The 27,495-nt window shown below is 37.4% G+C and overlaps 1 protein-coding gene, 1 non-coding gene and 1 pseudogene across 4 annotated transcripts in view; 2 read left to right on the top strand and 1 right to left on the bottom strand.

Moving 5' to 3' along the window:
• The window catches only part of NRP1 (neuropilin 1), a 163,235-nt gene that overhangs the window by 129,791 nt on the left and 5,949 nt on the right, over positions 1-27,495 (bottom strand). The window lies entirely within an intron of this gene.
• Positions 5,219-6,163, top strand: LOC123806780 (annotated as a pseudogene).
• On the top strand, positions 6,997-7,191 carry LOC123806985. The gene has a single exon (XR_006783563.1). It is a non-coding gene; the product is annotated as a U2 spliceosomal RNA (small nuclear RNA).

Consider the following 27,495-nt stretch of genomic DNA (forward strand, 5'->3'; position numbering starts at 1 on the left):
GCTAACTATCCACCACGCAAGTGTCAGGCCTCTTGCCAGCAGGCCAAGGGCTTCACAGAAGGTGCAGGAAGAATACATTGCAGCTGCTGTGTTTGCTGACAGGAGGTGGAGCCTGAGAAACACAAGGCTATCCTCTGAGCAAGAGCTCAGGGTTGGAACCCCTTCTGGCGAACTGCCAGGGAGGGCACACTGATCAGCCCCAAGTTCAGCAGAAGAAAGTGGACAGAAAAGCTTAGTGAGGTGCTCGGGCAACCTTCGGGACCCCCAAAATGGGAGAAAAGGATAATGCATGTAAACAAGACTGCTTTTATCACGTGGTTAGTAAGTGGCCTGAGGCCACTTTAAAACTATTTTTGGGAAACGAGAGTGTACTTGATGACTTTTTAGTTGGAGGTTTAAGTCCATGTAAAGTTTGGATTATGTGTGTTCTTAGAGTCAGCTTTATTACTTCACAGTCATAGCTCATAGTTTCACAGTTGAGTACATCTTTGTCCAAGGCAACTAATCTTTCCCATGTAATTTCATCATAACCTATCAAACTCAGTTAAAGTCTGTCCCTCAGCAGTCACAGTATTTTGCATTCCTTTCTACTTAATCACACCTGTGAACCTCAATACATAAGAGTGGAGAGAGCAATCAAGGCTACCCAGTTGTCTTTTTTCTGAATTGGGCAAATAAATAAAAATGTACCCAAATAAAAAAACATTTTTAAAAGGCCTTCTTTCCTGTGTTGGTCTTATTTATTGAACTCACTGTTTGTTTGTTTGTTTGTTTACTACCTGCTCCCCCTCCAAAAAAAAAAGGGTGCTTTGAATATCAGCACACATTTCTCTACAGCAGTCAGCTGGCACTTATGGACTAATCTTGTTTCATTTGCTACCTCATTATCAAGATAAACTCCATCTTCTGAAATAGATTAAAAACTTACAAATCCAGGGCATTCTAATGTACTTCTTTTCCTCTCCCTTCCGTATTCCATAGGCATTAAGATGTCAATAACAGTTTCATGTTTAAACTCAACCTCACTTCCTTTCCTATTGATAATCAGGGCCTTATTTCAGTATAACAGAAAAACAAAGTGATGAGGCTAAAATTTGTCAGTGTGAATGGATGTTCAGTCACAATGTCCTGAAGACAGAGGCTGGTGGTTAATGACAAAAAAGTAAATGTTAAATATGATGAAGGTGGCGGGAAGAAGGCAAAGTTTTGCCCACACAAACAAACTGGGCAATAACTTAGAAAACATCTGATTGACACTTCAGTTACAGCATTTACCGTCTCAAATTTCAATATCTCTGTTTACAAGTCCTGCCTCCACCATTTACTAAGGACGCTTCAAGGACAATAGATGAAGCAACTTTCATCTTTCCAGTACCACTGTGGTACTGGCATATGATGTATACCCCCAAATTTTTGTACCAAATAAGATAAAATAATATTGGTATGGTGATAAGAAAAGTGAAATTATGATGTTTTCCAAATTTCAAGAATCTGTTTTTCCATGAAGGTATATGTGGGGGATTTGACCAGATCCATGAGGGAACAAATATTTCCTGTGAACTACTTAGCTGTTCTTGGGAAATAACCTAATGTAATTTGGTTAATACATAAATAAGGCTGGAGAGTTAGGTGATGCAGGGCAGAAGGGAGATTGAGGGAGGAAAATTGGGAAAACTGTAATAGCATAATCAATAAGATATACTTTAAAAATAAAATAAAATTTGATAAATAATAAATAAATAAATAAATAAAACAAAGGCCAAACAGTTGAAAATAGCTGAAACACACCATAATAATTAGTTTAGGAGTTGACCTGAGACATGTTTTCATTTAAATACTTTCTCTTCTTGGCCTCCATTTGGCCTATTTCACTGATTTACTTTTCTTTATTTGAATGGACCCCTACTCCCAGAAGGACTACATGTATCATTACTGAAAAAAATTGAGAAAGCCAAGATGAGAAGGAGAAAGAGAATGACACCATGACAAGAGAATCTGGGTTTATTTTGTCATCAAGGTGGTTCCATTTGCCATCTCTGTGCTGCTCTACAAGACCCCTCCTGGCTGGAATGTTTTCTTCTAACCAATTGTTGACTCATTGGTCCCTTTGCTCTTCAGCACCCAGGAGCACCAGAACTCTGCTCCATGATGATTTTCCCTTAGCAGCCACTCTAGTACCACTATCCCATTTGAACTTAGCTTTGAGGTGAGCTGTGTCTTTCATTATGTGTTCTGGGGAATGAAATGAAAATGACTCCATCTAAACAGGTGGGCACTCAATCTACCCATCTCCATTTTTTTGTAGACCCAATTTAGTCTAGATCTGAATCTTTACAGAGATGCAGGGCACTCCTCACAGATGGCATCAGACACTGATTGAAAGCTTCTAGGAGGAGGGGAACTTGCAGAGTAGAAATAGGTAGAAAACCATATGACTTGAGTCTAAGCCATGAAACCCCCAAAAGCAAAAGCATCCATACAACCAGATTGATTTAAAGTAATGTATATAATTAAATCAATTCTATGTAATTGAACAGTAATTTTCCATGGAACAATGTGCACTGTATTCTGCCAGGCTACCACTGAGCACTCTGACATTACAATGTCCCAATTCAGAGCATGTGGGAGAGTAGTGGGAATCAGCTACTTCAGGTGACTTCATTGGTAACTTCATTCTAAGAAACTGCTGTCACATATTTAGATGGATAACAATTAATACAATGTATTGAATTATATCTGTACAAACACACATAATATACTAAAACCATTTTATTTTAAAATGTGTGAATCTTTCAAGTTAAAATAACTTAAAATTGAACCTGGACATGCCTAGAAAATCATATTTTATGAAAGTTAGAAGGTTTGTTGTGGTGAATTAGGACAATAATTTCTACCCATTGGTCTCTGTCCTATTCTTCCAGATGATACAGAGTAAGTTATGAACCCCTTGGGGTACTAGCGACAAAAGGGGTGCATATACCCCAAAGCACTGGCTCAGTAATATGCACCACCTGACGCAGATAACAAACAGAAAAGACACACAGCTGAAGAACTGTGAATAGGTGAGGAAACAGGAGAACCGAATTTGTACCATAGACCCACCCACTGGGCAAATCATGCACTGTCAAAACTCTAGTTTCTTCCTTCATTAAATAGATGGGTTAAGAATATAAATCTGAGATTGTCTTCTCAGCTAGCTGCTGAGCAGTATATGTGTGTTTGTAACATTTTACACATTTTTATTTTTTAAATTTATTATTATTATTTTTTAAATCTTCACCTGCGGACATTTTCCATGGCTTTTATAGAAAGAAGAAGGGACAGACAGAGAAAAGGAAAGAAACATCATTGTGAGAGAAAAACATTGATTGGTTGCCTTCTCATAAGCACCCCAACTGGGAATCTGTCCCACCACCTTTTGGTCTATGGGACAACGCTCCAACTGAGCCACACCAGCCAGGCTTATTCTACACCTTTTTAAAAATGTGCACTATGCCTAAAAGCTTATGATGGAAACAATGAGGCCTTTAAGTGAAAAACTATCTCTAACCAAAATTGTAACTGCAGCTGTTACACATGTGTATGCAGCAACATTATTGTTCATATTAATTTGAAAAGGTCAAATCCATTTTTCCCCCAACTCTTTGTTACTTGCTTGACCTCATCAGCAAACACATTTCTATTATTGTCAGAGAGCTATGGACATCTAGCTCCCATTGTTTCTCCAGCATAAATCAAAGAGACAGAAACAATGAGCATGAAACCACTGCTGGACTCAGAGGTGTGTTTACCAAGGCAGCCACTTTGTATTCTTGGGGTCAGAAGGCTGTGTGTGTGTGTATGTGTGTGTGTCCACACACACCTAAATTAGATTCCACTAGTCACTGATAGACATTTCCTTCCTTCTCTATTTTACCATAAAAATTTTGAATTCAAAGCACCTTCAGGAGGGAGGTAGACAAGCACTAAAATAATATGATGAAACACATTTTATACCTGTGGTTGATTTACAGGTTTCCTTGATAGCTAATTGCTAATGATCTATGACATAGTAGCTTTATTTAGGAGTTACACTTGGTTTAGTCTCTTTGTGTTTTATACCTTTTTAAAAGGTAGTCAATGATATCTTTTAACTGCTCTACAAAGGGTCACCTGAGGAAAAGCAATTATGTGTTTAACATCTGGGGAAAATATTCTCTATTGGGTAGGTTTCATGAGAACAAAGCTATCTATCAGAAGATTTTTTTTCCCTTGCAGCTTCAGCTTTGTTTTCCCAGGAATTGTGTAGCAATGCTGGAATTAATGAGTGACAGAGCCCCTGACTAAGTCAATGTTGAGCAAGGTTTATATACGTAGATGTGAGTGCTTTTGTGGGTGTCAGAATGAATTTCTTAGGAAAGCGCACTAAGAAAAGATTCAGGGAGGAGGTACAACAGTCCAACCAGGGCAAACAAAAGCCTAACTTTAAAGACTTCTCCATACACATGTTGAAACAACAGGTTGATTCATAGCTTCCTTGCTCAGTTCACAATTGCTTTGCAACAAAAGCAGATTTACTCCCCTCCCTATGTATTCACAAGCCTACAAGCTCCTATTTTCATAAAGGAAACTGCACAAAATATGGCTTCTAATTCTTGGTAACCATAAATTCACAGAAGAGCAAAATTTTCAACTAAGACAGGGGTTGGCAAACTAGGGCCTGCACACCAAATCTGTCCATCTGCCTATTATTGTAAATAAAGTTTTATTGGAACACATACATGCTCATTCCTTTACCTACTCTCTCTGGCTGCTTTCATGCTGTAATGGAGCTGTTGAGCAGGTGAAATTGAGACTGTCTTGCCAAGAAGACCTAAAATATTTACAATCTGGTTCTTTTTAGAAAGTGTGCCAATTTGTGATTTTAAATATCAATTATGTCATAAAAACATCAATTTCTTTGGAAATGTAGTTGCACTTTTAAAGTAAATGTAATCAACTTCCCACCCCAAGAATTACTCTCTCAAGCATGACATCAATTTGTATTAAGAGTCTTAGCCCACTGCCAGTGCCTTTGCTGTGTGCATTTCCTGACCCTCCCCACTCAGTGAAACCAAGGAGAGGACACCGCCTGAATCTGGAGCAACCAGACCTGAAGCATAACCAAGGGGAGCGCAATTGTGAGAGAGAAGCTGTGCACAGCGGTGCTCTCACTGGAGTCATTCTAGATGTGGGGGAAATGCTTCCGGAAAGCAGTTCATTTGTGAAGGTGTGATGCTGGGAAGCATTTTCTGTGCCTTGATCACTATGCTAGGGCACGTTAGGATTGGTTATGGAAATAGAATATACTGCCATGAACATCATCACCTACAAGCTTGTAATAATGAGGATATCTCGAAAATTTCAGAGAATGAATGCATGGAGCTCAGTAAGAGTTTTCCGGCATACTGTATCATCTTAGTAAAACCCCCAAATGTGAGTGTTTGGGCTGCAGTGAAGGAGACTTGGACGAAACACTGTGACAAAGCAGAGTTCTTCAGTTCTGAAAATGTTAAAGTGTTTGACTCAATTAACATGGAAACAAATGACATGTGGTTAATGATGAGAAAATCTTACAAATATGCCTTTGATAAACACAGAGATCAGTCATCTGGCTCTTCCTTGCACGCCCCTCAACATGTCCTATTATTGAAAACTTAAATTATTTTTTGTTAAAAAGGAATCCATCACAACCTTTCTATCTAGACCACATGTAAAATCTGGAAACGTTGAATATGTGACTGTGGAAGGAGGAATTGTCCTAAGCATGGAATCAATGAAAAAACTTAACAGCCTTCTCGGTGTCCCTGAAAAGTGTCCTAAGCATGGAGGGATGATTTGGAAGGTATCTGAAAATAAGCAGCTACCAGTGTACCTGAAATATGCAGGAGTATTTGCAGAAGATTCTGAAGGGAAAGATGTATTTAATACCAAATCTTTTGGGCTTTTTATTAAAGAAGCATTGACTAATCAACCCAACTTGGTAGTGGAAGGATGTTGTTCAGATATGGCTGTTACTATTACTGGACTGACTCCTAGTCAAATGCATGTGATGATGAATGGAGTATACCATCTTAGGGCATTTGGGCATATTTTCAATGATGCATTGGTTTTCTTACCTCCAAATTGTTCTGACAATGACTGAGAAGTGAAGCAAAAAAAGCATGTATGTGATCACCTTATAGGACATGTTTTGTCATTATTTGTAGTAAAAATACATACCTAACACAGCAGTATGTTTCTTTTTTTCTTTTCCATTTGGTGACACTGGTTTAATCACACATTAAAATTTAGTACTCAACTTTTAAATAGAGTGGGTTTTTTCCTTAAAAAAGATATGAAAATTTCAAACATGTTGGAAGAAATGTTTTAATAATAATAATTTTGCAAATAAAGCATATATTTGTAAATATATTTATGTGATAAATTCTAAATTATGAACATTAAAATCTGTGGCACATATTTTTGCTAATTGGTTAAGAATTTAACATCTTTTTGGCTTTCTAAGATACGTAAATGAATCTGCAGTTGTGAACTTCTGATTAAAGTAAAACTTTTAGCTATGTTTTCATTACTTCTAATGTCGGTTTATGTTCTAAGCCTCTGCAAGTGCCAATTGATTTGCTTCCTGAAAATACATAACCAAGCAACAAAGGAAATGTTTCCAACCAATATAAAAATGGAAGGCGAAAGCTATTCTTGAGAGAAAAAGTGACACATAGATTTTAATAATTTTCCTGGGAGCTAATATAGTGGCATTCCTCAGCATACACAATTTTAGTGTAACTCCTGTACTTCTCTATGCAGATTCTAAAATTGGAGTGATGACTATGAAGAATATAATGTCATTTAACTGTGTTGTTTCCCAGTTAATCAAGCTCTCAGCTGTGGCTTGGATAAAACTATGTCAGTTGATATTTATACAGTCTTGCTGTGCAAATGAGTTCTGTGGAAGTTTCCTTTGATAAACTTCTTTTGATCATGTCTCAAGCCTTTTGGCTAAGATCAAGTATAGGTATCTGTTCTTGTCAGTTTAACGTTTGATATGTCCTCTATCTAAGGACAATATAGTAGGCAGTATAGTATACCAACTGTCTTTGGTATATAGAAGGCTTAACCACCTTGGATTACCATATCATTTGCCTAGTTTCAGTGGCTATGCAGAAGCTTTATCCAGTGTTGAATACAATAGCTCCTGTGCTCGTAAATGTGTGAAATACTTGGAGCTGACTTGTCCTATAACTGGGCCTGTGTGTGCTGTATTATGTCAGATCCATAAGCACCTATAGGGTATGAGACCATGACATTTTAGAGATCAACATTTCTTGTAACTGGGCACATGATATTAATCGTCTCCCACAGCTTTTGCAAACCAGAAAGAGAATTTCCTCAAGAGGACCTTGGGCATCAAATTGTTGAACAGAGTAGTATGCAAAAATTGTTTCTTTTAATCTATCCAATTTTCCTTATTGGGGCTTTTGGTTAAATGAAGGTTATTCATTTTGAAAAATAATAAACCCCTTTATCAAACGCCCTAATATGTGGTCTCAGATGCAATTATTATAGATCAAATCATGTTCAGTGTGAGACCAATCACAAACAGTATCTCACTGACTGTAAAACCCTGTGAGTGCTCCCAACACCACTATACTACATTTCTACTGTATTTATCACCTTCTGCTACATAAGTGTATTGCAGTACACTTGTAAAAAATATATCAGTGAATGCATTCCATTGTTTGATTTCCTAGTGGGTGCTAAGGTAACAATTGTTTTTTAAACCAAATTGATGCTCTTGATTATATTTTAATACATAAGTATTTCTCTATAAAATGTTAGTTATCTTAAATGACATGCTGTCTCTTTGAATTTATTTATACCCAGTCTTGTAGATAAATTCTGTAAAACAGAAAATAGTATTACTGAGGTTAGGGTTACAGATTTGATCACTATGCATTCAACAGCCAAAAACTATAACTCTAACCCCACTCTGTTACTTGTGGGGAGAATTGAGAATAATGAAGGTCTAATGGAAATTGATCATGATAGTGAATGTATTTTATATATGCCTAGTGGCTACCATATTGGACAACACAGGTGTAACACATTACAGAAGTGTGAGACCCACTGACTCAAACATGAATGATAGAAAACTTGAAAAAGAAAAGAGTCTTAATACTGTCTTATTATTATTCAGTTCAGGAACCACACTTCTAGAAATCTCTTCAAAAAAAATCCTCAAAGATTCATAGACATGCATACAGATGTTCATCTCAGTATTATTCAGAATTATTTAAAATTTTGAGTTATTTGAAAACAATGCAAATATCCTAAGCAGTTTGCATAAAAATTATTATTTTGAAAAAATGTGATTTGTAGCTGTCATGTTTTAAAAACTATTTAAGGTCCTAAATAATGCTTTATATGTCAATTTAAGAGAAAATGGTGGGATAAAAAGTATGTTTACAAAATCATCTCATTTTTTAAACATATGTGTATATGTAAATATAAAGGAAAAAGGCTAAAGAACATATATAAAAATGTAGATAGTATGATCTGTGAGTGCTAGGATTATGGGTTACTTATTTTCTTGTGTTTTTCAAATATTTTTAAGGGGAAAATAGACACCATGGTTCCATCATTACACATACAGTGTCCATATATGTCTCCATAAAAGACCTATTGTGCAAAACAGAATATGAGATTTGCTAAACCTCAGAGGGAAGTTTTACTTAGAACTACAAAAATGATAATAATTTTTTAAAAATCTGCAAGTGTTGAATTTTTAAAAAGTGACTCTATAGAATATACACATTAGACTTTAATACAAAGAAATTAATCTAAAAATTGTCATTGGGCTTACATAACAATTAGATTTTAAAATTTACTTCTAATAACTGTGCTCAAGAGAAATAAATATGTATGCTTGTTAATTTAATTAACAAAACTGTTTGTTACAAATAAACTCTTCTCTACCCTTCTACAATCAGCCTATTTTCAAAAGAGGCCACATATGTGCATGGGTTAAAAATTGCAGATTTGCCTTGGCTACTGTGGCTCAGTGGATTAAACACCGGCCTGTGAACCAAAGGGTCACTGGTGTGGTTCCCAGTCAGGGCCCAGGGCTGGGTTGCAGGACAGGTTCCCAGTAGGGGGTGCACAAAGGGCAACCACACATTGATGTTTCTCTCCCTCTCTTTCTTCCACCCTTTCCCTCTGTCTAAAAATAGGTAAATAAAATCTTTTAAAAAATTGCAGATTTGTAGCCCCTGTGGAACTACTTTTTCCTGAAGTCCATGGCAAGCATTGCAGTCTATGACGTCAATTCTTCCCAAGGAGCTTTCTCAAGTGTACTACAGAAGATACTACCAATCCATCAGAGGTATACCGTGATAGCAAACATATTTGCCATCCTTGACAGGCTACAGAACAAGTCTGAAAAGTTAACTCCAATTTTCTTCCTTCCCTTAACAGTAAGTGGTCAAACCCATTTTCATAGAATTTAACTTGATCATCTTACTTTAAAAGCTATAGAATATTGTATGTATATTTCAAAAGCATCTCAAAATGTCTGAAATGGAACCTACTAATTTTTTTTACTATTTATGTTACGGAGACTACTTGTTTTTCAGATCTGAACATGGGGGCTGTTTAGTCATTAATGTCCCAATTCCCATCTCCCCTCAAATCCTCTCACTGGTCAAGCTCTGTCCCTTTCTCCTTAAGAATGTCTCTTTATATTTCTTGGGCCACTAGTCATATTCAGGAAGTGCTTGGGGACCTTTTGTGTGGAGAGATGGGGATGAGATGGTAACATTTATTTAGTAGTAAATATTTTTATCAAAGAACTATTATTTTTATACCTTGGCTAGAAATATGAGGTAGAAAAGATTTCTACAGCTTCTTTCTATCCTTTCTGGTTAATTTGTGTCACTTGAAGAGCCAGTAAAGTGGGTGCTAGGATGATAAACCAACTCCAAAAAGTCAGAGCTGACTGTGTTTAGTCCCCCACTGAGAGATTCCTATTTATGAATCCCATGCTGACCTGACTTCTGGCAAACATATCTTTCAATTTTTTTTATTTTAAAGATTTTATTTATTTTTAGACAGAGGGGAAGGAGAAAGAGAGGGAGAGAAATGTTAATGTGTGGTTGCCTCTCATGCACCCCCTACTGGGGACCTGGCCCAAAACCCAGGCATGTGCCCTGACTGGGAATCAAACCCGTGACTCTGTGGCTCTCAGCCTGTGCTCAGTCCACTGAAGTACACCAGCCAGAGCAAACACATCCTTTTTAAAGCAACCTCAACCCATACAGGAATCTCTGTAAGCCACATATTCCCTCTGTCCATGTCTATTGTTTCCTGAAATCACTCAGATTTTGTGGAAGACTGAAAGTTGGTTGAGTGGGACCTATCATAATAGCCCAAGAAAGCAATACCTAAAGTTAGAACAAGACAGTGAGTACCAGATGTGCAGGGATATTGAGTGACCTGGGGAAACAAAAGTAGCTCAGCTGAGGTCTGAATCAAAGAGGACCTGAAACCCCAGCAGAGAGTTGCAAACAGAGATCACCAGCAACCAGGAAGAGTCTTGATGCTTAGCCAACAATTATCTCAGCCAAACTATTTTTATATGCATCTTGTCTGGATGAAGCAAGGGAGCCTACCTTGGAACCTGCAGGTGAAGGTAATAAGGATGCGTAAGCCAGAAGGGCAGAGAGAGAGCACGAAAACAGTTGCAGATGTAGCAGATCTCTTTTGTTTGCCATTGTCTTTCTAGAAGGTAAGTACCATGAGGGCAGGGAATGATGTCTATTTTGTTTACTGCCTATCACTAAATGATAATTGGCACATTGTGGGTGGTCAATAAATACATCTTGGATGATTAAATGAACAACAAATGAATGAATGAATGAATGAATGAGGTGTAGGCAACATTTGGGGTACTCAGAGAAAGAATTTTGGTATCCAAATGAATGATTTTTTGGAAAAATACCTGAATTTACTCAAACTCCCAAGTTGTGAATTCTAAATTTATTACCATGTATAGTTTTTTCTAAGTGTATGTTGTGATAAAAAATTAACAATGAACTTCTGCCCACCATCAGCCTCAGGGCCTGCACAATCAATATATAAACCAAACCCTAAAACAACATTGATAAGAAACATGAATAGTTTAAACCTCAAGGTCAATCCTAGGAAAAATGTAATGACAACAACAGTGAGGGTTGACAGTTTCAATTCTCTTTTTATCATTGTGTTTAGAAATACTAGACATTTCTCAATTAATACTGGGAATCAGCTAAATAACTTTAGATACTAGTCTACCCATTAATCATTTGTTTTAACAAAAACATGGCCCAGGAGGACCAAACAAGAGAAAAGTACAATTAATATGATCATTCATGTCAAGTCCTATTTACATTTAAATATTGATGACTTAGATTTATTTTTTCAACCAAGTTTCCCACCTGTAATAAAAATATTAATAGAGCTCTTTAATCTTTATTGATAACACATTTATGTTTAAAGTGTTCAGAAGTTCCTAGTCAGATGTGTGATGGAATGGACAAGTCTTAATCTCATTTCTGTCCCTGGTTAGCCTTTGGCAAGTTGCTTTATCTTTAAACATTTGGTGATTTCATTTTAAAATGGGTCTGGTACAAACAATTTCCCAAGGATGTGAGAATTAAACAGTGGTTATAAGGAGCTTGGAAATGATGATATGCTGTGAATGCTAAGTCAAATTATGAAATTGCACCTTTGCAAAAATGCTATTGTGGGAATAAATAAATCTGAACATTGTATTTACACTGTGATTTGCTTCTGAAATACAATATTCATAATGGGCCTCAGCAGGCAACAAAAAGTGCCATCTTATCTCCTGTTGATAGACCACAATTTCAGAAAATTATTTTTACACAATGGCAACTGAATAAGCTCCTTAACTCCAGACTGTTTTACAAATAGATACATAGCTTATTGCATAGCTTACGCTGCCTTTGAGACAAGAAGAATGAGGTTCATTAACAAAATCACTGTTGTCATTCCTTTGTATTTTTTCTGATGTAGTTTCTATGCTTTACAATCTAATTTTAACAATCTATGTTGAACAAAGAGGTGAGGTAAAAGCTACCTCTGTGTTAGTGATCAAATCCAAGTGTATGTTAAGATCCAAGTAATCTTCTGCTGTTAAATTACACCTTGAACTTGGCTTGTGGCTCATCTGGTTTCAAGAGCAAACAACTTATTCCTACACAAAATTTCCACTGCCTGCAAGTGTTATAGTCAACAACAGCAGAGCAATAAAGTATTTCTGAGGACAGCATTTTTAGTTCTTGTAAGTCACTAATTAGATAAAACATATCTGTCAACGGGTAAAATTAAAGTCTAGGTGAAAAAGTGGCTAATTCCTTGGAATAAAAGTTGCCAAAAATAGAGTCTAAAATGTCACATAATTTAAGGGTGTAAAACTGACATAAAATATGTGTCTTGGAGGAAAAAAGAGAGTAGGAAAAGAGAAGAGGGCTATGTTACAAAAGGCAGGGAGGGTTTGGGCTGGGGTAGCTCAGATACAAGGAAACAAGGAAGAAAACAGGGGACTGGGTGGTTTTCTTGTCAAAGACCGGAGAAAGGCCCTAAACTCAGAGTCATTCTGACCATTCAGAAAAAGCTGCCTTTGAAATTTGCTCTTCTGGCAACAGGATTCTCCACACAAACAGAATCCTGTTACATTGGAGACAAAAGAATTTAAAGCCCAGAACCCACCCTATTCATTTCACAGATGAGGAAATGAAGGCCCAGAGAGATTAAACACTGGAGCCCACAGCTACTTAGAGGCTGGGTCACTGCTAGAACTAAGGTTCCGGATGAGTTCCTGGAGGCATCACATGCGAAGGCAAGCATCCTGAGGGACTATGGTCACCACAGGCTTGGCCCAAAGGGAGTAAGTTGAGGACATGATCTGGTAGCACTTCTGCCTCTGCCCAACAAATCTTTTACCTGCCAGAAACACAGATTTGAGCGTGTAAATTATTCTGTTCTCTGGTTGCAGACAAATGATACAGATATGAGAATAAGGAACAGCCATGGGATTCTAGATTCGAGAGATAAGAGAAACATTTAGAAACATCCCAGAAAACTCAGTGTGAGTGGCATTGAAGCAAGAGAGAAATATAAAAACTCAGGGTAGCCACACAACTGCTACTTCTTTGTCTCCTCCTCTTGGGTTGACACAGTTTTAAGACATGCTTAGGAAATGCTGGTATGGTGATACTGCTATGGTGACTAAGGTGTGAGCCACAGGAGCAGCTGAAGCTCGTGATTGTCCATTTTAGAAAGTGCCCCACCACAGGGACCCTGGGCTGGCTCATCTAGCACCTCTCCAGAATGGCATCTTAATGTGGCTGCAACGAGACCCGGGGTCTGGTATTTATCAGGTGTCATGGACTAACATGTCTACATTCTTCTTTGGGGGCTACACCCCATGTTAACTTCTCTAATGCAGAAGTTCACTTTATGCACCTTCCTTAGAAAGCCTGCTGTGAGGTGCACAGGTGCATTTACTGGGGTTGCCAGCTGGAGGAGAAAAAGATTCTAAATTACTCATGTTAAATTTATGTAAAGGTGTTTTGAACACAAGCCCAGACATGGACATACAATAGGGAAGTTTACAGAATTGTGACACAAAGTCTCAAGAGTTGGGCAGGGTGTCAGAAAATACTCAGCAATCAGTCCTGGCTGGTTTGGCTCAGTGGATTGAGTGCCGACCTGTGAACCAGATTGTTGCCGGTTCAATTCCTGGTTGGGGCGCATGCCTGAGTTGTGAGCCAGGTCCCTAGTAGAGGGTATGCAAGACGCAACCACACATTGACATTCCTCTCCTTCTCTTTCTCCTTCCTTTCCCCTTTCTCTAAAAGTAAATAAATACAATCTTTTTTTTAAAGAAAATACTCAGAATCAGAACATATGCCTACATTGTTAATACAGTTTTTGCCTCTAACTCCAATACAGATTATAAAGATGACTGTGAAACAAAGAAAATCTTTGAGTTAACTACTACCTCTGCATATTTTTTTTTGAGATTTAGATGACACTTCTCACATGTAGAAATCTAGGCTTTTAAAGAGGTTTTTAGAAGAAAAAAATGTAAATTTGACTCCACTACCCAGGAAAATGAAGGGTTTCTCATGTAGATGAGAAGTTTAAATGTGAATTGTTAGAGCCTGATTATCCCAAAGAGCTTTACTAAATAGCTGACCTGATACTTCCATGCTAGATGAACACACTGGAGAAGACTTGTTAAATATCAGTGATCAGTTCAATTAACCAAATATTAATTAAGCACCTACTTTGGGTAAAGCACTATAATAGGCTCTGCAACTCATAGAAAACAATACCCATTTCTGACCTGAAGAACTTGAGGAAGTAATTGGTGAATAGTAGCAGAATATTAACAATTTCAACATAATACAGACTATTATAAGGAACGTGAATGATACATAAACACAGTTCTTGGGGGTATTAGAAGACAGAGAACAAGAGACCACATTTAACTGGTAGTTGGTTATCAGTAATGACTTTATGAAGGAAGCATAGCTTCAGAAAGAACAAGGAAGTTATGTGGTATTTGGACAGGTAGACACAAGTATGTGAAGGAAACATTCCAGGACTAGCCATGAAGGAGAAAAGCAAGGATGAGTCTGAAGAACTACAGGTGAGCATGTTGGTAGAATACAGAGGGAACCCTAGGAGATGAGCCAAAGAAACAGGTGGGAGCTGCACCATGGAAGGCTCAGAGGTACAGGAAGTAGCAAGGGAAACCTGGGGAACTTAAAGTTTCTAAGCAGAGAAGAGAAAGGAGGGAAGGTCCTTGAGGAGGCTAAGGTAACTGCACCAAGGATAGGTTACAAATTCTCAGAATCTGAGTGGTAGCAATAGAAACAGAACAGAAAAGATGGATGTGAGTGACATTATGAATATGTAATTTAGAGGCCTTTAAACAGACTAGAGTTGAGAGACAAAAAGGAATCAAGAGATGATCCAGTTTCAAATTTGGGTAAATAGGGAAGGAAGCAATCAACAATTGAAGAAAAAAAGAAGAAGTCATTTTAAGGGGAGGAATGCAATTTGATTTTTCATTCCAGGCAGTCAAAATCATCCAGAGAGAATTAGAAGTTTGAGTCCAATGCTTAGATCAAATCTAGATGAATAAGATTAAAAAGGTAAGTCAGGGATAAGACACTTGGGGTAAATTTGACACTTGTCAAATGCCTGTGTTTCAGAATTGGATGAGAAAAAGACACTAGCCAAAAGCAGAAGTGGTCAGAGAATTGGAGAGAATATCTAGGTGGTGCAAGGTAAAAAGATGCAGAAAAAAATAAAGCTCCAATGCATAGAGAATAGCCAAGTATGGATGATTTGTACAAAGGTTGAAGAAGTAAGGGCCAAGGAAAGGCCAATGGTTTGGGGCATTAGAAGAGTAGTTGGAGTATAACATTGAAGCAAGCAGTTTTAGTCAACTGGAGGGAACAACAATTGTGCTGAAAAGAGGTTAGTGAGAATGTTCTGGAGTGCATATACCATGTTCAATACCCTTGACAGTAGTAGGAAAAAGAAAGAGGGAGAGATAAAATTGTTGTGAAGGGTAAAAACATCCAAGGAGGATTTCTTTTACTCATGAGTGGGAAAGTCCTATGGAGTCTATTTGACCCCTTGAGTCCAACAGTGGTCCTACAAGAAGAAAAAGCAAATGCTTCTGAAGGAGCTCCCAGCCACACACACCTGCAGACATTTCAAATGAAAACAGAGCTGAGAGTACTTTGAGAGGCTTCAGATATAACTGTATCATGTGAGGCCATTCACGAGGGCGAGGTGGGAAGGAGGGAATAAAGTAGTAATCTCTTCTCCACCACTGTTCTATGGGCCTTCCTGTGGACAAGTTCTTCACTGTGGCCACTGACAATCACCCTCACTAGTGGGAAATCTGTCACAACCAGAAAGAAGGGAAGGAGACAGCAAGGTGAAAGGACCTGGGGCAACTAGAAGCAGAGAAAAAGGGATGGGATTGGGATGGACCATCAATTTAAAAACATTTGTTTTCTCAGCTGCTTTCTCTACAAATTTATACTACAAAATCCACATAGTTTTCTTTCTTGAACACTAATATACTGGCACTATTTGGTTTAACCAATGGGAAAGACTAGTTTCCTTGCTGTAACAACCACCACGATATTGATTTCTGCCTTAAATAAAGTAAGGGCTGGTTTAGGGTCTGAATGTACTGAATATGTTTAAAGCCCTCAGGCACACTTGGGAAAATAATAGTTTTTTAAGCCATTAATGTTAACATCAATTTTGTGACACTAAGGTAGCATCTTTCATGAGATTTTCCAGAAACTCCATCATATAGATTTTTGCAAGACTGCAATTGTAACACACTTAACCAGGCAACTTATTATAAGACATTCAGAAATTCTTGTTCGCTGAATACCTGCTGAGCATTAGATACCATCTCTGTTGTGGATGTGTACAGTGTTTTTTAAATATTTATCAGTGCCTCCTCCTAAGGATGCGGATGTTGTTGTTTACTGCCTGAATGTATTTTAAAGAACAAAACCTGCGGATGCACTTCCTGTTATAGTAATACCTAGGCTTTATTTAACATGTGTTCTTGCATTCATAAGATGCTTCCAGCTACATTATCTCATCAACACTGTGTTATTGAGATAAGTAGAGGAAGGAAAGCCTATTTTTTTCTTCAGAAAGAGAAAGGAAAAAGATCAATTAAAGCTGTGTCTAGGTCATGTTCCTCCATCAGGCCCTTATGTTGTTACATCTTCTTGAGTTGAACTGATTAACATAGTCAAAACCACAGCATTAATGGTGCCATAATCAAGCCATTCGTAGATTGCAAATCAACCCATATGACCTGTGTCCTGTCTCACAGATGTGAGTGAATGGCAGAGGTGCAATTATAACCCACATCCCTAGTTCCCACTGTAACACTTTTTTCACAGGGAGCTGCTAGCATAGTCCCCTGGCAATCAGAAATCCACAGTGGCATAAATGAACTCACACACACATCATGTATGATGCAGGAAGAGCTAAAGAGGGAAATGAGGATGTGTCTTAAAGGACTAAACCAATATATCCTAACAGTTACTCAGTAGTGTCCCCAGCCAGGGACAAAGAAATTGGCACTGGAATAAAGGATATGGAAAATGTAAAACTTTATCCTTGGGGGAAAAAAGGAGAGAAATTCTAATTAGTGCTAAAAAAGAAAGTCCACTTTCACTTACTGGCAACAACCTTCATCAAAAAAATAAAACTATGGACTACCCCTTGTAAAGTGAAGAAACTGCTAGGACAGTTTTGCTGATGGTTTGGATAAAGCCTAGGCTGAAATCTGTTCCAAACATATGCAGTGGAAGAGGAGCAGGCCATTCGTGTGGAACAGCCTGCTCCCACTACTCTGTCAATCTCCAGGTGATCTGTGGTCTTTGCCTGTGCTCCTGAGATTCAGAGCCTCCAAAATTCCAGTTCTGATGCCTCTAACCAAGTGGTGGGACTGGGGAACCTCCACATTCAGGCTGTCAGAAGTCCGTTCTGAAAGGACTTTCAGACTGACCACACACTTGTTAGTTATCTAAATTTCCCCACTCACTGTTCCTTCACCCAATTTTGCCGTACATTTTCGATGTTGTCAACTGTCTGGAAAAAGTGCAGCAATTGTTAATGAATTAAGAATAGTTTTTGCAACATGTATGTAACCTGGCAGCCAAGGAGAGTGGACTGGAATGCACATGCATGAACAATAGTGACTTCACTACACTAGTCAATGGAGGCAGTAGATGCCATTGAATGACCACGTGTACAGTGTGGCTGTCACATTCAAAATGACTGAGCAAGTAAAGCAACGAGTCTGCATCAAATTTTGCATTAAGTTTGAACATTTCTCCTCAGAAACTGTTCAAATGATTCAGAAGGCTTTTGGGGACAATGTAATGAGTACAGCACAAAAAAGTGTGGCACAAATGCTTCAAAGACAGTCAAGAATCTGTTGAAAAAGGGACCCACATTCTGGAAGGCTTGCAGCCAGCAGAGCACCTGAGAATGTTGAACGTGTACAGGCTGCAGTCAACAAAAGATCAGAGACTGACAGTGCGAGAACTAGAAGCTGATCTGGGGATTCCAAAAACTACTATGTCCAAGATTCTGATGCAGGATCTTGGCATGAAACGTGTCATGGCAAAATTCATTCTGCAGCTTCTGCTACTAGAGCAAAAGGAACATCATGAAGCAGTTGCTAATAACTTGATTTAAACTACTACCAATGAACCAGATTTCTTCAAGGTCATAACTGGAGACAAATCGTGGGTCTATGGCTAAGATTGGGAAATGAAGGCCAGGTTGTCCCGATGAAAGTCACTGATTCTCCACACCCAAAGAAGGTGCAGCAAAGTCACAGCAAATGCAAGACCATGTTAACTGTGTGTTTTGATTGGGAAGGTGTTGTCTACCACATGTACACCTCTACAGGCCAAACATTTAATAAGAAGTACTACCTCAATGTCCTTCGATGGTTTGAGAGTTACAATGTGATGAAAATGGCCACAGCTATGGGCAACTGGTGACTGGCAGCTTCATCATGACAACACACCCACTCATGCATCACATCTCCTGTAGAGGTTTTTGGCAAAACATCAAGTCAAACAGGTGACTCAGCCCCTCTACAGCCCACATTTGGTGCTCTGCAAATTTTGGCTTTTTCCAGAATTAAAATCACATTTGAAGGGAAGAGATTTCAGACTGTGGATGAGATTCAGGAAAATACGATGAGGCAGCTGATGGCTATTGGGTAAACTGTGTGAGGTCCCCTACTTTGAAGGGGACTGCTGTGTCATTGTTCTATGTACCATGTTTCTTGTATCTTTTTTAAAAATATTTTTTTAAATTTATTTTTAGAGAGAGGGGAAGGGTGGGAGAAAGAGAGGGAGAGAAATATCAATGTGTGGTTGTCTCTCTTCTGCCCCCTACTGGGGACCTGGTCGATACAACCCAGGCATGTGCCCTGACTGGGAATGGAACCAGTGACCCTTTAGTTCACAGGCTGGCACTCAATCCACTTGAGCCACATCAGCCAGGGCCAATGTTTCTTGTATCTTGCATCATCTTCAATAAATGTCTTTATTTTTCATAGTACATGGCTGGATACTTGCTGGACAGACCTCACAGACCCTACTCAGGGAAACACTGTTTTTATTTTCCTTAATTCTTCATGACCAGATTTCAAGTTCGGACAAAACTAACAGCTGTTTAGTTCTATTAAACTACTGTCTACTATATGAAAACAGCTGTTTAGTTCTATTAAACTACTGTCTACTATATGAAAAGTATTCTATTGAATTGGGAATTAGAAGTATATAAGATATGGTTTCTCTGCCTTCATAGAGTTTGGCACCCTTTGGGGAATCAAATCCTTATTGTTCACTTAGAAGGAAGAACTCAAACACATGGGTATTAGAACAGAGATGCACATAGAGTCAGACTGTCAAATCAATGAAGATTTGTTATTTTTAATGGCTCCCAATTTTTTCAAGAGTGTAGTGATCAGAAATTAAAATTTTAAACATCTTTTTTATGTCTAAATTTGTTCATGAATATATGCCCACTTTCTTGAAGTAATTCGAGAATGAACAGATAAGTATGAACCAAGATAAATGGTCAAAAAGTGGTCTAAATTGAGCCAGGTGTCACTATATCTAAAAAATAACATAATCCCAAATCAGACAAAATCAACCTGTGGTACCAAGTTTGTGGGGCTTTGTGTCCTTCATTTTATGTGATTCAAAGTGTGCTCTTTTTTTTAATTTGGGAATTCTGTATTTAAGTTCCTGTCTAGGACTAAGATTTGGATCACACCTCACTTTTTACATGCCATTTTGTTGGTAGCTTACATCTTATACAATAGCTGCCCAGCTAGTAGCACCCGTTGCTTAGAAAGTCAGGCAAGAAGTTGAAATGGTGACTGTACTGACTGGCCTTTGTCACTTCTGCCTGTTACAGAGAAATTTAAGAACCTCAATATGGAGACATTTAGATCCTCTTTCACCCCAGGACTGGCCAGTCTCTATGTGACATGCCAGACATCACAGAAGCAACAAGCCATCACCTCCAACCTGGCTGACTGATTATACAAGAATCTGACCAGATAAAAACAAAAATACTCTGCAGCATCTGTTTCTTCTCAAAAAACACTCTTCTATTTCTTACAGGAATCCAGTGCTTGAGCAAACATTTTCTCTTTAACCCTTACTGAGTCACAAGTGGCAAATACAAGTATCAAAATGTTCCAAGCAGGGGAGCTAGGCAGGGTGAAACTTTTGGGCTATTTGCCTGAGATTAATGAAGTCAGTGAGGAGCACCTGGAAAAGAATGCAGCCTCCCTACTTCCCAGACTGTGAGGAAGTGCCAGATGTAGTCAGAATCCCATGTGTCTCCTGAACCAACGGTATGCATTGAACCCTTGTGCTGCCTGGTTATCAGCTTTCAAGTAAAGATTGTATTTGTGTGTGATTTGCGCTTTCCAACTCCATAGACCCAAGGGGTCAGAATTCAGATATTTCCCCCTAGGACATCAGTTTCTAAGTTAAGGCAAATCTTAACTTTTTGACTGAGTGGAAATCACCCATTCTTTGGAAGTTTCTGGGCACAGTTTTTATCAGAGCTTACTTAAACTGAACTAAGCATTTAAAAATTAAGTCCTTACTCAGAATTAGTTGGTTCATATTTAAACTCTTGTGTGAGGTATTTGACAGAAGAAGATGGCTGCTTGAATAAAAAATAAGTTGACAATATTTCATAAAAATTCTCTCATTCAAAAGGCATATCCCAAGCCCCTTTGGTCACAAAAATGGAAAGGTTTTTTGTGCAGCAGCTAAGTCTTCTGGCTCAGGTATCCAACCTTTTCTAAGCCTCAGTGCTGCTATCTGTAAGACAGGGATGACAGGAAGAGGAAGGAAGACCATGTGCACAATGTTTAGCAAATGCTGTGGTGGCAAATAGTGAGGGCCCGACAGTCAGAAGCAGCCATGATCATTCCTCTCTAAACTTTCTATTGATTATTTAAGTTAAAGAAGAAAAACATTTGTTGAGCAAGTAAGATGGAAGATGTGAGCACTGTAGACCAGGGCTTGATGAGGAGAAACACCACACTACTAAGCACTTGAGTACACAAAAAACAAAAGACTTTTTTTCTTCTCTGCTCTTCTACAAAATTTAGTAGGGTTCTGAATGAATGCAATTCATTTCCTGAACTCTTTGCAAAGACTAAATGATGTCAACCATAAGCCAGCATGTGTTTGGCATGCTTCACAGCCAGCCTGGGAGTTACACTGACCTTTTGCCATCCCTCACTGACCTAGACACAGTTTAATCAATCAGAGACAAGGAGGAAAAATCTTTTGAGGTACTGTGTTCTGCCAAGTCACTGACTCTTACAGTCAGGACTGATTACAAACACCCAATTATGAGGCATTTGGAATCTGATCTGAACACTAATCTTGTCTCTTGTTTTTCTTCAGGCTTAATGATCAGCCTCGTTGAATACTACAATGGTAATTTGGTAGCCTCCTTTCCATTGCTGAAGTGTGTTAGCATGCATTCAAGTATCACGTTTTAAGCTGGAAAGAAAGGAGCTGAGAATATGCATGCTGGCTGAAGGCATATGTCTCACTTGGATCAATTTTTAAGTGCCTACTCCTCAAAGTGAAATCTGGAAATGCCATGTACATGCTGATTCAATCTGAAAAGATTTCAATGAACCTTCTTTTTTAGCTTCTCATAAAGGTTGCTTCTTTTGAATTACAGAAATGCCTAACCCACAAACAACCTTGTAATATTAAAAATTCATTGTGATCAAATGTGATTGCTTATAGTAAGAAATAATAAACAATATTAATTTTACAAACACATGGAGTTCTTTTCAAATTAAATCAGTGCTAATGGCAGGGTAGGGTGCGGGGGTGGGGGGGTGGCTTGGGGAGACAGATCAAGAGGAAGAAAGTAGATAATTCTCTGCCTGGGTAGTAAGTAAGGATGCTACAGGTGGTGACAATATTGGCCAGCAGTTGTTCTCTGAAGGGCTGATTCTTACCACTCAGTAGTTTTATTATGGAACTGAGCTTGGTGGTGGTGCCCTCACATTGCCCATATGGGGAAGTTACTTGAGATAAAAACCAACGATAAAAAAAAATGAGGAAAAATAAAGCAAAGGAAGAATTTTTCAGAATTTGCCTTGCATATAAAGTAGGCTCCAGACTGAACACATTTTGTTTATTTTATAAACCATAGTATATACAACAAATATAAAATATTTCTGGAATAGTCACCAAAAAAATTATAAAATGCTTCAGTAGGACTCTGGTTTTTTCATTAGAAAGGGAACATCACACAACTTTAAATCTAAATTCCAAAGAATTTCACTTTAGTGAAAGAATAATACATATAAGCAACTAAGGCTATAGTTCAGTTTTGCCTGATTTTGAAAATTATAAAAATGGAATCATACAAGTCAGGAGAGCAGCTGCCCTTGAGGCCAAAGGTCAGTGACTGAAAGTGAACATAGGTGCTTCTTTACCCGGTGCTGGGAATCTTTACTCTGGCTAGGTTAAATGTGATCAGAATGAAACCTTCATCAAACTGTACACTTACTTTGTGTATTTTTCTAGGTATAGATCATACTTTAATTAAAATGACATATATTCCTATATTACATATAGAAAATAAAAAGGTTTTATAGGTTAAATACCCACTATTTTCCATAAAACAATGTCTTTCTTTGTTTTGGTCAACATGATGTGACAAGACCGGAACTAGAATGAGGCACTTTCCTTGGATACAAAAAGCCAAAGAACTCACTCATCAAGATAAATAATATTTTAATAAAAGTTTAAATTACCAAAACTATTGTAAAAGTCCATGATGAACAAAGTAAATAGTGCCAAAACAGAAAATGTTACTTAGGGAAACCAGAAATAGAACTTATATTCCTCAAATTGCCAGTAAATGACTAAGTGACCATAATATAATTAAAATTATAGAAATAAAAAGATTCAAGAAACTAAGGGCAGATTTTTATTCAGTGAGTTTACATTCCATTAAAATAAATGAAGTAATGGTGTTTCAAAGTTTGAGATAATTTAGGTAATTTGAAAAGTATCATTAAAACAAAATACCCAAACTTGAAGTTCATTTATTTAATTATAATTTAATTGTAAATAAACTTCATATGAAGTTATGAGTGATATCTTCATTTGATTGCACTAAATTAGAAAAAGACATCTATTATTGGTTACACAAAGAAGAGATTTAAATTCTAGACAGCAAAGCATCTATGCATGTTAGCCTTGCATCTTGAGAAAATCCTACAAAACAGCACTGACAATCAGTCAGTAAAGTTGGGAACTTGTCAGAAGACCACTGCTGGGCTTTCTTCTCCCAACACTGTCGCCTTCTGGGACTCTCTTTCTGGAGTTTCACATTAATTTTATTAATGTTTGTAACTCAGTGTCTGTGAAATCTTTACTGCCCCCCAGATGATGACAACTGATCTGGATGTAACCACACACCTCTTTGTTCAGCAATATTTGTCACAAATTATTATAAATTATCATACTGATAGGCGGCATTCCTGGGAAACTGGGGACTGATAGGCAGCATTCCTGGGAAACTGAGGAAGTTTCATAAACTCTAACTACTGTATCAATGACATTCTTGTTTATTATGCAGATATAAAGTTTTATGCAATCCAGGATGCCTACTTTACCATACTTCACAAGCATGAAGCATTCTGCTGGTGCAAAAAAAAGAGAAATAATCATAACTTCCATTTCCTGAACATCTCTACTCTCCTTCTACTCTCAGAATACTCTCTAGCACCATCTGTTATATGAACATAACAATAAAACCAGGCAGTATACCTAGCTAGAAATCCTAGCACAATGTTAGCCCTGCAGACAGATGCTCTACTTAACTCCTCTGATGAATGATTGATCTATACCCCTTGTTCAATAAAAGAATTCAAGGAATTATAATATTATGTTTTTAATGCTTATTTGTAATGATACATGATTCAGTGGTGTCATAAACTCATATTATTGCATTTTAAAACCATTAGGTGCAACTTGCACTTTACTTTTCCCTAAGGAAACCCTTTGTATTCACTGTAAGAACTCTTTGTAAAGATAGGTCCATAGTCTATTTAAAGACTGGGTCAGTTTTGGTTTTATTCACATGAAAAGTTGTGATAAATAAATCACATAAATTAAATACATTCTATTGTATTGTTAAATTATGAAATAGTTTTTATTTAATTATAAATAAAACAGTAAAATTTAAATTAAAACATTTATTCTACCATAACTAATATATTTAATGACTTATCTACCCTTATACCTTACAGAAAAATGATTGTTTACTTGTGTCTGAAAAAAGTTTCTCAATAAGCAAATGTGACAAGGAATCAATTTCCTGAACTTTCACATGGTGAAAGCTGATGAAACAGAAACTGACAGTATTAACAGAAAATTCAGAGTGTATTACGTGCAGATCATCCCATTACTGGGTCAATATATTTAGTTTGACATATGCTTAATTTCTTATTTCCAAATGTTTTAGCCATCACCAAGTTGTTAAAGATATTATAAAAATGATAAACTTCTTTTGAGGGGAGCTTTTAACTTTTCAAAGGGCCCTCATAGCCACTACTTCATTATCCACTACAGTAACCTTATGACATTGGTACAACAAGTACACATAATACAGCTGAGAAAGGTAAGGATAGTAAATATCTCAAGACTACAGCTTATTCTTAACAGAAATAATAACTAAAAGCTCTCTGAATGTGGTTGATTATAACTAGTTTTATATAATTTCAAATACAATTTTGGATTAAGCCAATATAAATCATCAAGACAACAACAACCACAACAAACACCAGAAGCCACAAAACTATGGTTTTGTACATCTGACAAAAATTTTTGAAGTCTGTAAATATGCTGTTCAAGAGTTTCTGCTGGTTTCCATTTTTTGTAGGAAAGTCTAACCTCCTATAAATTTTAAAGCTGTTGATTCTTCCCACAGCCTTTTCTAAAGGAGATAAGAATTGCACCACATTTGAAGAATTTCAAGTACAACCTTCAACAACAACCAGGAATCATGTGGACCAACCTGGAAAGTCAGCAACTGCAATGTGTTAAGTTGGTCTTCCAATATCGGTTTTGGAATTTTCATCAATAAAACAATCAGACAACAACTCTTCAAAACATAGCACAAAGAACTTTCCATGCCATAATGTTCATTGACTTCATTAAAAAGGCTAAAAATAGACTTTCAAGGCTGGCCGGGAGATGGCACCTTCACAAAGAACAAACCCTCCGTTACTAATTATAGATAGATATAATTAGTGACTATATAGATAAATAAAGAAATCACTTTATTCAAGCATTTAAAAAAATCTCACCATCACAGTTACAGAAACAATATTCTTGGCCATGTCAGTTTCTTGAATACCTTGCTAACATCACTAAAATTGTCTCTTCCTATAAAATATAGTTATCTGCTTTTTTCTCATCTTGGAAAAAAAGAAGACTACCTAAAATCCCACCATGTCCTACCTCCCATCATGGTGTGGCAAATTATTAATTAAGGCTTAATGTGTGCTAGACACTGCTATAAGTACTTTACATATATTAACACACTCAACTTGCTTCCTCTTCTTACACTTCTACTCCAGTTGTGCCCTGAAGCTGGCTTGCACCAGCTCATAACAACTAGCTGTACACATCTCTTTGCAAGTCTGTAAAGAGTGACATCACAGGGGTAGTCTGAAATCGGCCATGGAGGGAGAATTTATACTACAGAAATCGGCAAATATCACATATCAGGACTTGACTCTTCCCGCCCAAGATCCAGTTGTCAAACATTTACCAGTACTTCCTTGCTATTAACTACTGACTATTCTGAATTTGTTAAGTACTGTATTACATATACACGTGGTTATGATTTTCAGATCAGGAAACAGTAAATATAAGTTTATTGAAATTTAATAGCACCTTATTTGGGGGAATAATGTTATTTCTTGGGTATGTTTTATCAGTTTCTTAAAAATATATCCTATAGCAGTTTAAATATTGCCAAAAACCAAAAATAAAATAGGGTACAAGTCTCTAAGTTGTCTAGGTGATTGACATTGTAAAAACCACCATCCAGAATATTGTAGCAGCCACTGTAACACTCTATAAATGATAACTTTCACACAAGATTAAGAAGTCTGTTTAATGCCCTGAAGCACTTCTGAATCACAGAACAGATTAAATTATAATCAGCATAATTTTATTGCACTGTAGTATATGCTGATTATTTAGAAATTGATCAACAGTACAGGAACATATGCTAATCCTTTAGGCACTAAGATGTTGAGTTAACCAGATGAACATACTACCTTATCCGTGAAAAACTAGTTTACCCCACCAACTCAACAGGTTGTTGAGAACTTCCTATAAGTGGAAACATTTTCATATTATTGTGTTCTTACCTAAAAGGGTTATGTGTTTGCAGATACAATAGACATATCAAATTGATCCATTTTAAAAGTTGGGAAACATAGTCCCTGATATACACTTTAGAATTTATATATAACTAGATTGTTTTCCTTTGCTAAAACTCTTTATAGGTCTAAACTTCATTAAAAATTGGCATTCGGGTTCAAATCTCTGGAGAACACACCATGAATAGTAGGGCAGACTGGGATAATGGAGACAAGACAGAGACAGGTGGGCAGCTGGATGTCCAGAGACAAAAGTGAATTCTGGATCTCTGTGGGCTGCTGCCTGCAACATCAACACATACTTTCCATACTGTGGAAAACTGCACAGCAGTTTTTTCACATAAAGTGAGGAAATATAATTCAGACTATGTAGTAAGAATGTTTTCATAATAATAAAATCTGGCACAGTAACCTAACAATGCTTAGTAACTTAATAGAAGGAGATAGTAAGAGTAAAGCAGATGGATGAAATGCTGATTCATATTTACGTTCCATTGTATATTAGTAATTATTTTCACATCTTCAACAAGAGATTTGTAATCATTGATCTACTGTAAGAATCCTCTCATCTGACTTACCCTATATTCCTTTTATTTTCAGTGACAATTATTTTATCTTCACCCAAAGACATGCTTATTGATTTTAGAGAGGGGGGAAGGGAAGGAGAGAGAGAGGGAGAGAAACACCAATAGGAAAAAGATCAACAGTTTCCTCTCATTTAAGCCTCAATCAGGCACTGAACCTGCAACCTAGGCATGTGCCCTGGCCAGGAATTGAACACATGACCCCTCCCAACCGACTGAGCCACATCAGCAAGAGCTCAATGACCATTTTCTTTTCTCATGCCAACAAGACAGAGTTCTTAAATC

Source organism: Phyllostomus hastatus, unplaced genomic scaffold (genome assembly GCF_019186645.2).
Source record: "Phyllostomus hastatus isolate PE091 unplaced genomic scaffold, TTU_PhHast_1.1 phas_scaffold_39, whole genome shotgun sequence".
Lineage (NCBI taxonomy): Eukaryota > Metazoa > Chordata > Mammalia > Chiroptera > Phyllostomidae > Phyllostomus > Phyllostomus hastatus.